This window comes from Osmia lignaria, unplaced genomic scaffold (genome assembly GCF_051020975.1).
Source record: "Osmia lignaria lignaria isolate PbOS001 unplaced genomic scaffold, iyOsmLign1 scaffold0013, whole genome shotgun sequence".
Classification (NCBI taxonomy): domain Eukaryota; kingdom Metazoa; phylum Arthropoda; class Insecta; order Hymenoptera; family Megachilidae; genus Osmia; species Osmia lignaria.
This window is the reverse complement of record NW_027478167.1, coordinates 8,939,164-8,953,961: the sequence shown is the minus strand read 5'-3', so window position 1 is coordinate 8,953,961 and position 14,798 is coordinate 8,939,164.

Sequence of the window (14,798 nt, the reverse complement as noted above, 5' to 3'; positions counted from 1 at the left end):
ATGATATTTTTTGATCAGATGCGTAGTTCTCGAGATATATCAAGATATTTAAAAGTTCCGAAGCCGCACCAACATAATAGAGATACAGAAACACCGTCGCCCCTTTCTTTGAGATAACTCTGCACTAGTGCGAGCCGCAAAAGCCACTTCCAGCTTAGCTGTGCAGAAGAAGAACAACAAGAAGAAGAAATATCTCGAAATATGTCCGTCAGGCCCCTTCCCTTGAGATAAATCTGCACATATCTCGGAAACGAAGCGAGCTATGGCAAAATGTTAAGAGACTTTATTTGTAGAGAATTAAGTTTCCTACTTTTTATGTTCTATGATATTTCTTGATCAGATGCGTAGTTCTCGAGATATATCAAGATATTTAAAAGTTCCGAAGCCGCACCAACATAATAGAGATACAGAAACACCGTGGCCCCTTTCTTTGAGATAACTCTGCGCTATTGCGAGCTGCAGATGCCACTTCCAGCTTAGCTGTGCAGAAGAAGAACAACAAGAAGAAGAAATATCTCGAAATATGTCCGTCAGGCCCCTTCCCTTGAGATAAATCTGCAAATATCTCGGAAACGATGCGAGCTATGGCAAAATGTTAAGAGACCTTTTTTGTAGAGAATTAAGTTTCCCACTTTTTATGTTCTATGATATTTTTTGATCAGATGCGTAGTTCTCGAGATATATCAAGATATTTAAAAGTTCCGAAGCCGCACCAACATAATAGAGATACAGAAACACCGTGGCCCCTTTCTTTGAGATAACTCTGCACTATTGCGAGCTGCAAATGCCACTTCCAGCTTAGCTGTGCAGAAGAAGAACAACAAGAAGAAGAAATATCTCGAAATATGTCCGTCAGGCCCCTTCCCTTGAGATAAATCTGCAAATATCTCGGAAACGAAGCGAGCTATGGCAAAAGGTTAAGAGACCTTTTTTGTAGAGAATTAAGTTTCCTACTTTTTATGTTCTATGATATTTTTTGATCAGATGCGTAGTTCTCGAGATATATCAAGATATTTAAAAGTTCCGAAGCCGCACCAACATAATAGAGATACAGAAACACCGTCGCCCCTTTCTTTGAGATAACTCTGCACTAGTGCGAGCCGCAAAAGCCACTTCCAGCTTAGCTGTGCAGAAGAAGAACAACAAGAAGAAGAAATATCTCGAAATATGTCCGTCAGGCCCCTTCCCTTGAGATAAATCTGCACATATCTCGGAAACGAAGCGAGCTATGGCAAAATGTTAAGAGACTTTATTTGTAGAGAATTAAGTTTCCTACTTTTTATGTTCTATGATATTTCTTGATCAGATGCGTAGTTCTCGAGATATATCGAGATATTTAAATGTTCCGAAGCCGCACCAACATAATAGAGATACAGAAACACCGTGGCCCCTTTCTTTGAGATAACTCTGCACTATTGCGAGCTGCAAATGCCACTTCCAGCTTAGCTGTGAAGAAGAAGAACAACAAGAAGAAGAAATATCTCGAAATATGTCCGTTAGGCCCCTTCCCTTGAGATAAATCTGCAAATATCTCGGAAACGAAGCTAGCTATGGCAAAATGTTAAGAGACCTTTTTTGTAGAGAATTAAGTTTCCTACTTTTTATCTTCTATGATATTTTTTGATCAGAAGCGTAGTTTTCGAGATATATCGAGATATTTAAAAGTTCCGAAGCCGCACCAACATAATAGAGATACAGGAACACCGTGGCCCCTTTCTTTGAGATAACTCTGCACTATTGCGAGCTGCAAATGCCGCTTCCAGCTTAGCTGTGAAGAAGAAGAACAACAAGAAGAAGAAATATCTCGGAATATGTCCGTCAGGCCCCTTCCCTTGAGCTAAATCTGCAAATATCTCGGAAACGATGCCAGCTATGGGAAAATGTTAAGAGACCTTTTTTGTAGAGAATTAAGTTTCCTACTTTTTATGTTCTATGATATTTTTTGATCAGAAGCGTAGTTTTCGAGATATATCGAGATATTTAAAAGTTCCGAAGCCGCACCAACATAATAGAGATACAGAAACACCGTGGCCCCTTTCTTTGGGATAACTCTGCACTATTGCGAGCTGGAAATGCCACTTCCAGTTTAGCTGTGCAGAAGAAGAACAACAAGAAGAAGAAATATCCCGAAATATGTCCGTCAGGACCCTTCCCTTGAGATAAATCTGCAAATATCTCGGAAACGAAGCAAGCTATGGCAAAACGTTAAGAAACCTTTTTTGTAGAGAATTATGTTTCCTACAATTTATGTTCTATGATATTTTTTGATCAGAAGCGTAGTTTTCGAGATATATCGAGATATTTAAATGTTCCGAAGCCGCACCAACATAATAGAGATACAGAAACACCGTGGCCCCTTTCTTTGAGATAACTCTGCACTATTGCGAGCTGCAAATGCCACTTCCAGCTTAGCTGTGAAGAAGAAGAACAACAAGAAGAAGAAATATCTCGAAATATGTCCGTTAGGCCCCTTCCCTTGAGATAAATCTGCAAATATCTCGGAAACGAAGCTAGCTATGGCAAAATGTTAAGAGACCTTTTTTGTAGAGAATTAAGTTTCCTACTTTTTATCTTCTATGATATTTTTTGATCAGATGCGTAGTTCTCGAGATATATCAAGATATTTAAAAGTTCCGAAGCTGCACCAACATAATAGAGGTACAGAAACACCGTGGCCTCTTCCTTTGAGATAACTCTGCACTATTGCGAGCTGCAAATGCCACTTCCAGCTTAGCTGTGCAGAAGAAGAACAACAAGAAGGAGAAATATCTCGAAATATGTCCGTCAGGCCACTTCCCTTGAGATAAATCTGCAAATATCTCGGAAACGAAGCGAGCTATGGCAAAATCTTAAGAGACCTTTTTTGTAGAGAATTAAGTTTCCTACTTTTTATGTTCTATGATATTTTTTGATCAGATGCGTAGTTCTCGAGATATATCAAGAAATTTAAAAGTTCCGAAGCCGCACCAACATAATAGAGATACAGAAACACCGTGGAATCTTTCTTTGAGATAAGTCGGCACTATTGCGCGCTGCAAATGCCACTTCCAGCTTAGCTGTGCAGAAGAAGAACAACAAGAAGAAGAAATATCTCGAAATATGTCCGTTAGACCCCTTCCCTTCAGATAAATCTGCAAATATCTCGGAAACGAAGCGAGCTATGGCAAAATGTTAAGAGACCTTTTTTGTAGAGAATTAAGTTTCCTACTTTTTATGTTCTATGATATTTTTTGATCAGATGCGTAGTTCTCGAGATATATCAAGAAATTTAAAAGTTCCGAAGCCGCACCAACATAATAGAGATACAGAAACACCGTGGCCTCTTTCTTTGAGATAAGTCGGCACTATTGCGCGCTGCAAATGCCACTTCCAGCTTAGCTGTGCAGAAGAAGAACAACAAGAAAAAGAAATATCTCGAAATATGTCCGTTAGACCCCTTCCCTTCAGATAAATCTGCAAATATCTCGGAAACGAAGCGAGCTATGGCAAAATGTTAAGAGACCTTTTTTGTAGAGAATTATGTTTCCTACAATTTATGTTCTATGATATTTTTTGATCAGAAGCGTAGTTTTCGAGATATATCGAGATATTTAAAAGTTCCGAAGCCGCACCAACATATTAGAGATACAGAAACACCGTGGCCCCTTTCTTTGAGATAACTTTGCACTAGTGCGAGCCGCAAATGCCACTTCCAGCTTAGCTGTGCAGAAGAAGAACAACAAGAAGAAGAAATATTTCGAAATATGTCCGTCAGGCCCCTTCCCTTGAGATAAATCTGCAAATATCTCGGAAACGAAGCGAGCTATGGCAAAATGTTAAGAGACCTTTTTTGTAGAGAATTAAGTTTCCTACTTTTTATGTTCTATGATATTTTTTGATCAGATGCGTAGTTCTCGAGATATATCAAGATATTTAAAAGTTCCGAAGCCGCACCAACATAATAGAGATACAGAAACACCGTGGCCCCTTTCTTTGAGATAACTCTGCACTAGTGCGTGCCGCAAATGCCACTTCCAGCTTAGCTGTGCAGAAGAAGAACAACAAGAAGAAGAAATATCTCGAAATATGTCCGTCAGGCCCCTTCCCTTGAGATAAATCTGCAAATATCTCGGAAACGAAGCGAGCTATGGCAAAATGTTAAGAGACCTTTTTTGTAGAGAATTAAGTTTCCTACTTTTTATGTTCTATGATATATTTTGATCAGATGCGCAGTTCTCGAGATATATCAAGATATTTAAAAGTTCCGAAGCCGCACCAACATAATAGAGATACAGAAACACCGTGGCCCCTTTCTTTGAGATAACTCTGCACTATTGCGAGCTGCAAATGCCACTTCCAGCTTAGCTGTGCAGAAGAAGAACAACAAGAAGAAGAAATATCTCGAAATATGTCCGTCAGGCCCCTTCCCTTGAGATAAATCTGCAAATATCTCGGAAACGAAGCGAGCTATGGCAAAATGTTAAGAGATCTTTTTTGTAGAGAATTAAGTTTCCCACATTTTATGTTCTATGATATTTTTTGATCAGATGCGTAGTTCTCGAGATATATCAAGATATTTAAAAGTTCCGAAGCCGCACCAACATAATAGAGATACAGAAACACCGTGGCCTCTTTCTTTGAGATAAGTCGGCACTATTGCGCGCTGCAAATGCCACTTCCAGCTTAGCTGTGCAGAAGAAGAACAACAAGAAAAAGAAATATCTCGAAATATGTCCGTTAGACCCCTTCCCTTCAGATAAATCTGCAAATCTCTCGGAAACGAAGCGAGCTATGGCAAAATGTTAAGAGACCTTTTTTGTAGAGAATTATGTTTCCTACAATTTATGTTCTATGATATTTTTTGATCAGAAGCGTAGTTTTCGAGATATATCGAGATATTTAAAAGTTCCGAAGCCGCACCAACATATTAGAGATACAGAAACACCGTGGCCCCTTTCTTTGAGATAACTTTGCACTAGTGCGAGCCGCAAATGCCACTTCCAGCTTAGCTGTGCAGAAGAAGAACAACAAGAAGAAGAAATATCTCGAAATATGTCCGTCAGGCCCCTTCCCTTGAGATAAATCTGCAAATATCTCGGAAACGAAGCGAGCTATGGCAAAATGTTAAGAGACCTTTTTTGTAGAGAATTAAGTTTCCTACTTTTTATGTTCTATGATATATTTTGATCAGATGCGCAGTTCTCGAGATATATCAAGATATTTAAAAGTTCCGAAGCCGCACCAACATAATAGAGATACAGAAACACCGTGGCCCCTTTCTTTGAGATAACTCTGCACTATTGCGAGCTGCAAATGCCACTTCCAGCTTAGCTGTGCAGAAGAAGAACAACAAGAAGAAGAAATATCTCGAAATATGTCCGTCAGGCCCCTTCCCTTGAGATAAATCTGCAAATATCTCGGAAACGAAGCGAGCTATGGCAAAATGTTAAGAGACCTTTTTTGTAGAGAATTAAGTTTCCCACATTTTATGTTCTATGATATTTTTTGATCAGATGCGTAGTTCTCGAGATATATCAAGATATTTAAAAGTTCCGAAGCCGCACCAACATAATAGAGATACAGAAACACCGTGGCCCCTTTCTTTGAGATAACTCTGCACTATTGCGAGCTGCAAATGCCACTTCCAGGTTAGCTGTGCAGAAGAAGAACAACAAGAAGAAGAAATATCTCGAAATATGTCCGTCAGGCCCCTTCCCTTGAGATATATCTGCAAATATCTCGGAAACGAAGCGAGCTATGGCAAAATGTTAAGAGACCTTTTTTGTAGAGAATTATGTTTCCTACAATTTATGTTCTATGATATTTTTTGGTCAGAAGCGTAGTTTTCGAGATATATCAAGATATTTAAAAGTTCCGAAGCCGCACCAACATAATAGAGATACAGAAACACCGTGGCCCCTTTCTTTGAGATAACTCTGCACTATTGCGAGCTGCAAATGCCACTTCCAGGTTAGCTGTGCAGAAGAAGAACAACAAGAAGAAGAAATATCTCGAAATATGTCCGTCAGGCCCCTTCCCTTGAGATATATCTGCAAATATCTCGGAAACGAAGCGAGCTATGGCAAAATGTTAAGAGACCTTTTTTGTAGAGAATTATGTTTCCTACAATTTATGTTCTATGATATTTTTTGATCAGAAGCGTAGTTTTCGAGATATATCGAGATATTTAAAAGTTCCGAAGCCGCACCAACATAATAGAGATACAGAAACACCGTGGCCCCTTTCTATGAGATAACGCTGCACTAGTGCGAGCCGCAAATGCCACTTCCAGCTTAGCTGTGCAGAAGAAGAACAACAAGAAGAAGAAATATCTCGAAATATGTCCGTCAGGCCCCTTCCCTTGAGATAAATCTGCAAATATCTCGGAAACGAAGCGAGCTATGGCAAAATGTTAAGAGACCTTTTTTGTAGAGAATTAAGTTTCCTACTTTTTATGTTCTATGATATATTTTGATCAGATGCGCAGTTCTCGAGATATATCAAGATATTTAAAAGTTCCGAAGCCGCACCAACATAATAGAGATACAGAAACACCGTGGCCCCTTTCTTTGAGATAACTCTGCACTATTGCGAGCTGCAAATGCCACTTCCAGCTTAGCTGTGCAGAAGAAGAACAACAAGAAGAAGAAATATCTCGAAATATGTCCGTCAGGCCCCTTCCCTTGAGATAAATCTGCAAATATCTCGGAAACGAAGCGAGCTATGGCAAAATGTTAAGAGACCTTTTTTGTAGAGAATTAAGTTTCCCACATTTTATGTTCTATGATATTTTTTGATCAGATGCGTAGTTCTCGAGATATATCAAGATATTTAAAAGTTCCGAAGCCGCACCAACATAATAGAGATACAGAAACACCGTGGCCCCTTTCTTTGAGATAACTCTGCACTATTGCGAGCTGCAAATGCCACTTCCAGGTTAGCTGTGCAGAAGAAGAACAACAAGAAGAAGAAATATCTCGAAATATGTCCGTCAGGCCCCTTCCCTTGAGATATATCTGCAAATATCTCGGAAACGAAGCGAGCTATGGCAAAATGTTAAGAGACCTTTTTTGTAGAGAATTATGTTTCCTACAATTTATGTTCTATGATATTTCTTGGTCAGAAGCGTAGTTTTCGAGATATATCAAGATATTTAAAAGTTCCGAAGCCGCACCAACATAATAGAGATACAGAAACACCGTGGCCCCTTTCTTTGAGATAACTCTGCACTATTGCGAGCTGCAAATGCCACTTCCAGGTTAGCTGTGCAGAAGAAGAACAACAAGAAGAAGAAATATCTCGAAATATGTCCGTCAGGCCCCTTCCCTTGAGATATATCTGCAAATATCTCGGAAACGAAGCGAGCTATGGCAAAATGTTAAGAGACCTTTTTTGTAGAGAATTATGTTTCCTACAATTTATGTTCTATGATATTTTTTGATCAGAAGCGTAGTTTTCGAGATATATCGAGATATTTAAAAGTTCCGAAGCCGCACCAACATAATAGAGATACAGAAACACCGTGGCCCCTTTCTTTGACATAACTCTGCACTATTGCGAGCTGCAAATGCCACTTCCAGCTTAGCTGTGAAGAAGAAGAACAACAAGAAGAAGAAATATCTCGAAATATGTCCGTCAGGCCCCTTCCCTTGAGCTAAATCTGCAAATATCTCGGAAACGATGCCAGCTATGGGAAAATGTTAAGAGACCTTTTTTGTAGAGAATTAAGTTTCCTACTTTTTATGTTCTATGATATTTTTTGATCAGAAGCGTAGGTTTCGAGATATATCGAGATATTTAAAAGTTCCGAAGCCGCACCAACATAATAGAGATACAGAAACACCGTGGCCTCTTTCTTTGGGATAACTCTGCACTATTGCGAGCTGGAAATGCCACTTCCAGTTTAGCTGTGCAGAAGAAGAACAACAAGAAGAAGAAATATCCCGAAATATGTCCGTCAGGACCCTTCCCTTGAGATAAATCTGCAAATATCTCGGAAACGAAGCAAGCTATGGCAAAACGTTAAGAAACCTTTTTTGTAGAGAATTATGTTTCCTACAATTTATGTTGTATGATATTTTTTGATCAGAAGCGTAGTTTTCGAGATATATCGAGATATTTAAATGTTCCGAAGCCGCACCAACATAATAGAGATACAGAAACACCGTGGCCCCTTTCTTTGAGATAACTCTGCACTATTGCGAGCTGCAAATGCCACTTCCAGCTTAGCTGTGAAGAAGAAGAACAACAAGAAGAAGAAATATCTCGAAATATGTCCGTTAGGCCCCTTCCCTTGAGATAAATCTGCAAATATCTCGGAAACGAAGCTAGCTATGGCAAAATGTTAAGAGACCTTTTTTGTAGAGAATTAAGTTTCCTACTTTTTATCTTCTATGATATTTTTTGATGAGATGCGTAGTTCTCGAGATATATCAAGATATTTAAAAGTTCCGAAGCTGCACCAACATAATAGAGGTACAGAAACACCGTGGCCTCTTCCTTTGAGATAACTCTGCACTATTGCGAGCTGCAAATGCCACTTCCAGCTTAGCTGTGCAGAAGAAGAACAACAAGAAGGAGAAATATCTCGAAATATGTCCGTCAGGCCACTTCCCTTGAGATAAATCTGCAAATATCTCGGAAACGAAGCGAGCTATGGCAAAATCTTAAGAGACCTTTTTTGTAGAGAATTAAGTTTCCTACTTTTTATGTTCTATGATATTTTTTGATCAGATGCGTAGTTCTCGAGATATATCAAGAAATTTAAAAGTTCCGAAGCCGCACCAACATAATAGAGATACAGAAACACCGTGGAATCTTTCTTTGAGATAAGTCGGCACTATTGCGCGCTGCAAATGCCACTTCCAGCTTAGCTGTGCAGAAGAAGAACAACAAGAAGAAGAAATATCTCGAAATATGTCCGTTAGACCCCTTCCCTTCAGATAAATCTGCAAATATCTCGGAAACGAAGCGAGCTATGGCAAAATGTTAAGAGACCTTTTTTGTAGAGAATTAAGTTTCCTACTTTTTATGTTCTATGATATTTTTTGATCAGATGCGTAGTTCTCGAGATATATCAAGAAATTTAAAAGTTCCGAAGCCGCACCAACATAATAGAGATACAGAAACACCGTGGCCTCTTTCTTTGAGATAAGTCGGCACTATTGCGCGCTGCAAATGCCACTTCCAGCTTAGCTGTGCAGAAGAAGAACAACAAGAAAAAGAAATATCTCGAAATATGTCCGTTAGACCCCTTCCCTTCAGATAAATCTGCAAATATCTCGGAAACGAAGCGAGCTATGGCAAAATGTTAAGAGACCTTTTTTGTAGAGAATTATGTTTCCTACAATTTAGGTTCTATGATATTTTTTGATCAGAAGCGTAGTTTTCGAGATATATCGAGATATTTAAAAGTTCCGAAGCCGCACCAACATATTAGAGATACAGAAACACCGTGGCCCCTTTCTTTGAGATAACTTTGCACTAGTGCGAGCCGCAAATGCCACTTCCAGCTTAGCTGTGCAGAAGAAGAACAACAAGAAGAAGAAATATTTCGAAATATGTCCGTCAGGCCCCTTCCCTTGAGATAAATCTGCAAATATCTCGGAAACGAAGCGAGCTATGGCAAAATGTTAAGAGACCTTTTTTGTAGAGAATTCAGTTTCCTACTTTTTATGTTCTATGATATTTTTTGATCAGATGCGTAGTTCTCGAGATATATCAAGATATTTAAAAGTTCCGAAGCCGCACCAACATAATAGAGATACAGAAACACCGTGGCCCCTTTCTTTGAGATAACTCTGCACTATTGCGAGCTGCAAATGCCACTTCCAGGTTAGCTGTGCAGAAGAAGAACAACAAGAAGAAGAAATATCTCGAAATATGTCCGTCAGGCCCCTTCCCTTGAGATATATCTGCAAATATCTCGGAAACGAAGCGAGCTATGGCAAAATGTTAAGAGACCTTTTTTGTAGAGAATTATGTTTCCTACAATTTATGTTCTATGATATTTTTTGGTCAGAAGCGTAGTTTTCGAGATATATCAAGATATTTAAAAGTTCCGAAGCCGCACCAACATAATAGAGATACAGAAACACCGTGGCCCCTTTCTTTGAGATAACTCTGCACTATTGCGAGCTGCAAATGCCACTTCCAGGTTAGCTGTGCAGAAGAAGAACAACAAGAAGAAGAAATATCTCGAAATATGTCCGTCAGGCCCCTTCCCTTGAGATATATCTGCAAATATCTCGGAAACGAAGCGAGCTATGGCAAAATGTTAAGAGACCTTTTTTGTAGAGAATTATGTTTCCTACAATTTATGTTCTATGATATTTTTTGATCAGAAGCGTAGTTTTCGAGATATATCGAGATATTTAAAAGTTCCGAAGCCGCACCAACATAATAGAGATACAGAAACACCGTGGCCCCTTTCTATGAGATAACGCTGCACTAGTGCGAGCCGCAAATGCCACTTCCAGCTTAGCTGTGCAGAAGAAGAACAACAAGAAGAAGAAATATCTCGAAATATGTCCGTCAGGCCCCTTCCCTTGAGATAAATCTGCAAATATCTCGGAAACGAAGCGAGCTATGGCAAAATGTTAAGAGACCTTTTTTGTAGAGAATTAAGTTTCCTACTTTTTATGTTCTATGATATTTTTTGATCAGATGCGTAGTTCTCGAGATATATCAAGATATTTAAAAGTTCCGAAGCCGCACCAACATAATAGAGATACAGAAACACCGTGGCCCCTTTCTTTGAGATAACTCTGCACTATTGCGAGCTGGAAATGCCACTTCCAGTTTAGCTGTGCAGAAGAAGAACAACAAGAAGAAGAAATATCTCGAAATATGTCCGTTAGGCCCCTTCCCTTCAGATAAATCTGCAAATATCTCGGAAACAAAGCGAGCTATGGCAAAATGTTAAGAGACCTTTTTTGTAGAGAATTAAGTTTCCTACTTTTTATGTTCTATGATATTTTTTGATCAGATGCGCAGTTCTCGAGATATATCAAGATATTTAAAAGTTCCGAAGCCGCACCAACATAATAGAGATACAGAAACACAGTGGCCCCTTTCTTTGAGATAACTCTGTACTATTGCGAGCTGCAAATGCCACTTCCAGCTTAGCTGTGCAGAAGAAGAACAACAAGAAGAAGAAATATCTCGAAATATGTCCGTCAGGCCCTTTCCCTTCAGATAAATCTGCAAATATCTCGGAAACGAAGCGAGCTATGGCAAAATGTTAAGAGACCTTTTTTGTAGAGAATTAAGTTTCCTACTTTTTATGTTCTATGATATTTTTTGATCAGATGCGTAGTTCTCGAGATATATCAAGATATTTAAAAGTTCCGAAGCCGCACCAACATAATAGAGATACAGAAACACCGTGGCCCCTTTCTTTGAGATAACGCTGCACTAGTGCGAGCCGCAAATGCCACTTCCAGCTTAGCTGTGCAGAAGAAGAACAACAAGAAGAAGAAATATCTCGAAATATGTCCGTCAGGCCCCTTCCCTTGAGATAAATCTGCAAATATCTCGGAAACGAAGCGAGCTATGGCAAAATGTTAAGAGACCTTTTTTGTAAAGAATTAAGTTTCCTACTTTTTATGTTCTATGATATTTTTTGATCAGATGCGTAGTTCTCGAGATATATCAAGATATTTGAAAGTTCCGAAGCCGCACCAACATAATAGAGATACAGAAACACCGTGGCCCCTTTCTTTGAGATAACTCTGCACTATTGCGAGCTGGAAATGCCACTTCCAGTTTAGCTGTGCAGAAGAAGAACAACAAGAAGAAGAAATATCTCGAAATATGTCCGTTAGGCCCCTTCCCTTCAGATAAATCTGCAAATATCTCGGAAACGAAGCGAGCTATGGCAGAATGTTAAGAGACCTTTTTTGTAGAGAATCAAGTTTCCTACTTTTTATGTTCTATGATATTTTTTGATCAGATGCGCAGTTCTCGAGATATATCAAGATATTTAAAAGTTCCGAAGCCGCACCAACATAATAGAGATACAGAAACACAGTGGCCCCTTTCTTTGAGATAACTCTGCACTATTGCGAGCTGCAAATGCCACTTCCAGCTTAGCTGTGCAGAAGAAGAACAACAAGAAGAAGAAATATCTCGAAATATGTCCGTCAGGCCCCTTCCCTTGAGATAAATCTGCAAATATCTCGGAAACGAAGCGAGCTATGGGCAAAATGTTAAGAGACCTTTTTTGTAGAGAATTAAGTTTCCCACTTTTTATGTTCTATGATATTTTTTGATCAGATGCGTAGTTCTCGAGATATATCAAGATATTTAAAAGTTCCGAAGCCGCACCAACATAATAGAAATACAGAAACACCGTGGCCCCTTTCTTTGAGATAACTCTGCACTATTGCGAGCTGCAAATGCCACTTCCAGGTTAGCTGTGCAGAAGAAGAACAACAAGAAGAAGAAATATCTCGAAATATGTCCGTCAGGCCCCTTCCCTTGAGATATATCTGCAAATATCTCGGAAACGAAGCGAGCTATGGCAAAATGTTAAGAGACCTTTTTTGTAGAGAATTAAGTTTTCCACTTTTTATGATCCATGATATTTTTTGATCAGATGCGTAGTTCTCGAGATATATCAAGATATTTAAAAGTTCCGAAGCTGCACCAACATAATAGAGATACAGAAAAACCGTGGCCCCTTTCTTTGAGGTAACTCTGCACTAGTGCGAGCCGCAAATGCCACTTCCAGCTTAGCTGTGCAGAAGAAGAACAACAAGAATAAGAAATATTTCGAAATATGTCCGTCAGGCCCCTTCCCTTGAGATAAATCTGCAAATATCTCGGAAACGAAGCAAGCTACGGCAAAATGTTAACAGACCTTTTTTGTAGAAAATTAGGTTTCCTACTTTTTATGTTCTATGATATTTTTTTATCAGATGCGTAGTTCTTGTGATATATCAAGATATGTAAAAGTTCCGAAGCTGCACCAACATAATAGAGGTACAGAAACACCGTGGCCTCTTTCTTTGAGATAACTCTGCACTATTGCGAGCTGCAAATGCCACTTCCAGCTTAGCTGTGCAGAAGAGGAACAACAAGAAGAAGAACTATCTCGGAATATGTCCGTCAGGCCCCTTCCCTTGAGCTAAATCTGCAAATATCTCGGAAACGATGCCAGCTATGGGAAAATGTTAAGAGACCTTTTTTGTAGAGTTAAGTTTCCTACTTTTTATGTTCTATGATATTTTTTGATCAGATGCGTAGTTCTCGAGATATATCAAGATATTTAAAAGTTCCGAAGCCGCACCAACATAATAGAGATACAGAAACACCGTGGCCTCTTTCTTTGAGATAACTCTGCACTATTGCGCGCTGCAAATGCCACTTCCAGCTTAGCTGTGCAGAAGAAGAACAACAAGAAGAAGAAATATCTCGAAATATGTCCGTCAGGCCCCTTCCCTTGAGATAAATCTGCAAATATCTCGGAAACGAAGCGAGCTATGGCAAAATGTTAAGAGACCTTATTTGTAGAGAATTAAGTTTCCTACTTTTTATGTTCTATGATATTTTTTGATCAGATGCGTAGTTCTCGAGATATATCGAGATATTTAAAAGTTCCGAAGCCGCACCAACATAATAGAGATACAGAAACACCGTGGCCCCTTTCTTTGAGATAACTCTGCACTAGTGCGGGCCGCAAATGCCATTTCCAGCTTAGCTGTGCAGAAGAAGAACAACAAGAAGAAGAAATATCTCGAAATATGTCCGTCAGGCCCCTTCCCTTGAGATAAATCTGCAAATATCTCGGAAACGAAGCGAGCTATGGCAAAATGTTAAGAGACCTTTTTTGTAGAGAATTAAGTTTCCTACTTTTTATGTTGTATGATATTTTTTGATCAGATGCGTTGTTCTCGAGATATATCAAGATATTTAAAAGTTCCGAAGCTGCACCAACATAATAGAGATACAGAAACACCGTGGCCCCTTTCTTTGAGATAACTCTGCACTATTGCGAGCTGCAAATGCCACTTCCAGCTTAGCTGTGCAGAAGAAGAACAACAAGAAGAAGAAATATCTCGAAATATGTCCGTCAGGCCCCTTCCCTTGAGATATATCTGCAAATATCTCGGAAACGAAGCGAGCTATGGCAAAATGTTAAGAGACCTTTTTTGTAGAGAATTAAGTTTCGTACTTTTTACGTTCTATGATATTTTTTGATCAGATGCGTAGTTCTCGAGATATATCAAGATATTTAAAAGTTCCGAAGCAGCACCAACATAATAGAGATACAGAAACACCGTGGCCCCTTTCCTTGAGATAACTCTGCACTATTGCGAGCTCCAAATGCCACTTCGAGCTTAGCTGTGCAGAAGAAGAACAACAAGAAGAAGAAATATCTCGAAATATGTCCGTCAGACCCCTTCCCTTGAGATAAATCTGCAAATATCTCGGAAACGAAGCGAGCTATGGCAGAATGTTAAGAGACCTTTCTTGTAGAGAATTAAGTTTCCTACTTTTTATGTAGTATGATATTTTTTGATCAGATGCGTAGTTCTCGAGATATATCAAGATATTTAAAAGTTCCGAGCCGCACCAACATAATAGAGATACAGAAACACCGTGGCCCCTTTCTTTGAGATAACTCTGCACTATTGCGAGCTGCAAATGCCACTTCCAGCTTAGCTGTGCAGAGGAAGAACAACAAGAAGAAGAAATATCCCGAAATATGTCCGTCAGGCCCGATCCTTTGAGCTGAATCTGCAAATATCTCGGAAACGAAGCGAGCTATGGCAGAATGTTAAGAGACGTTTTTTGTAGAGAATTATGCTTCCTAC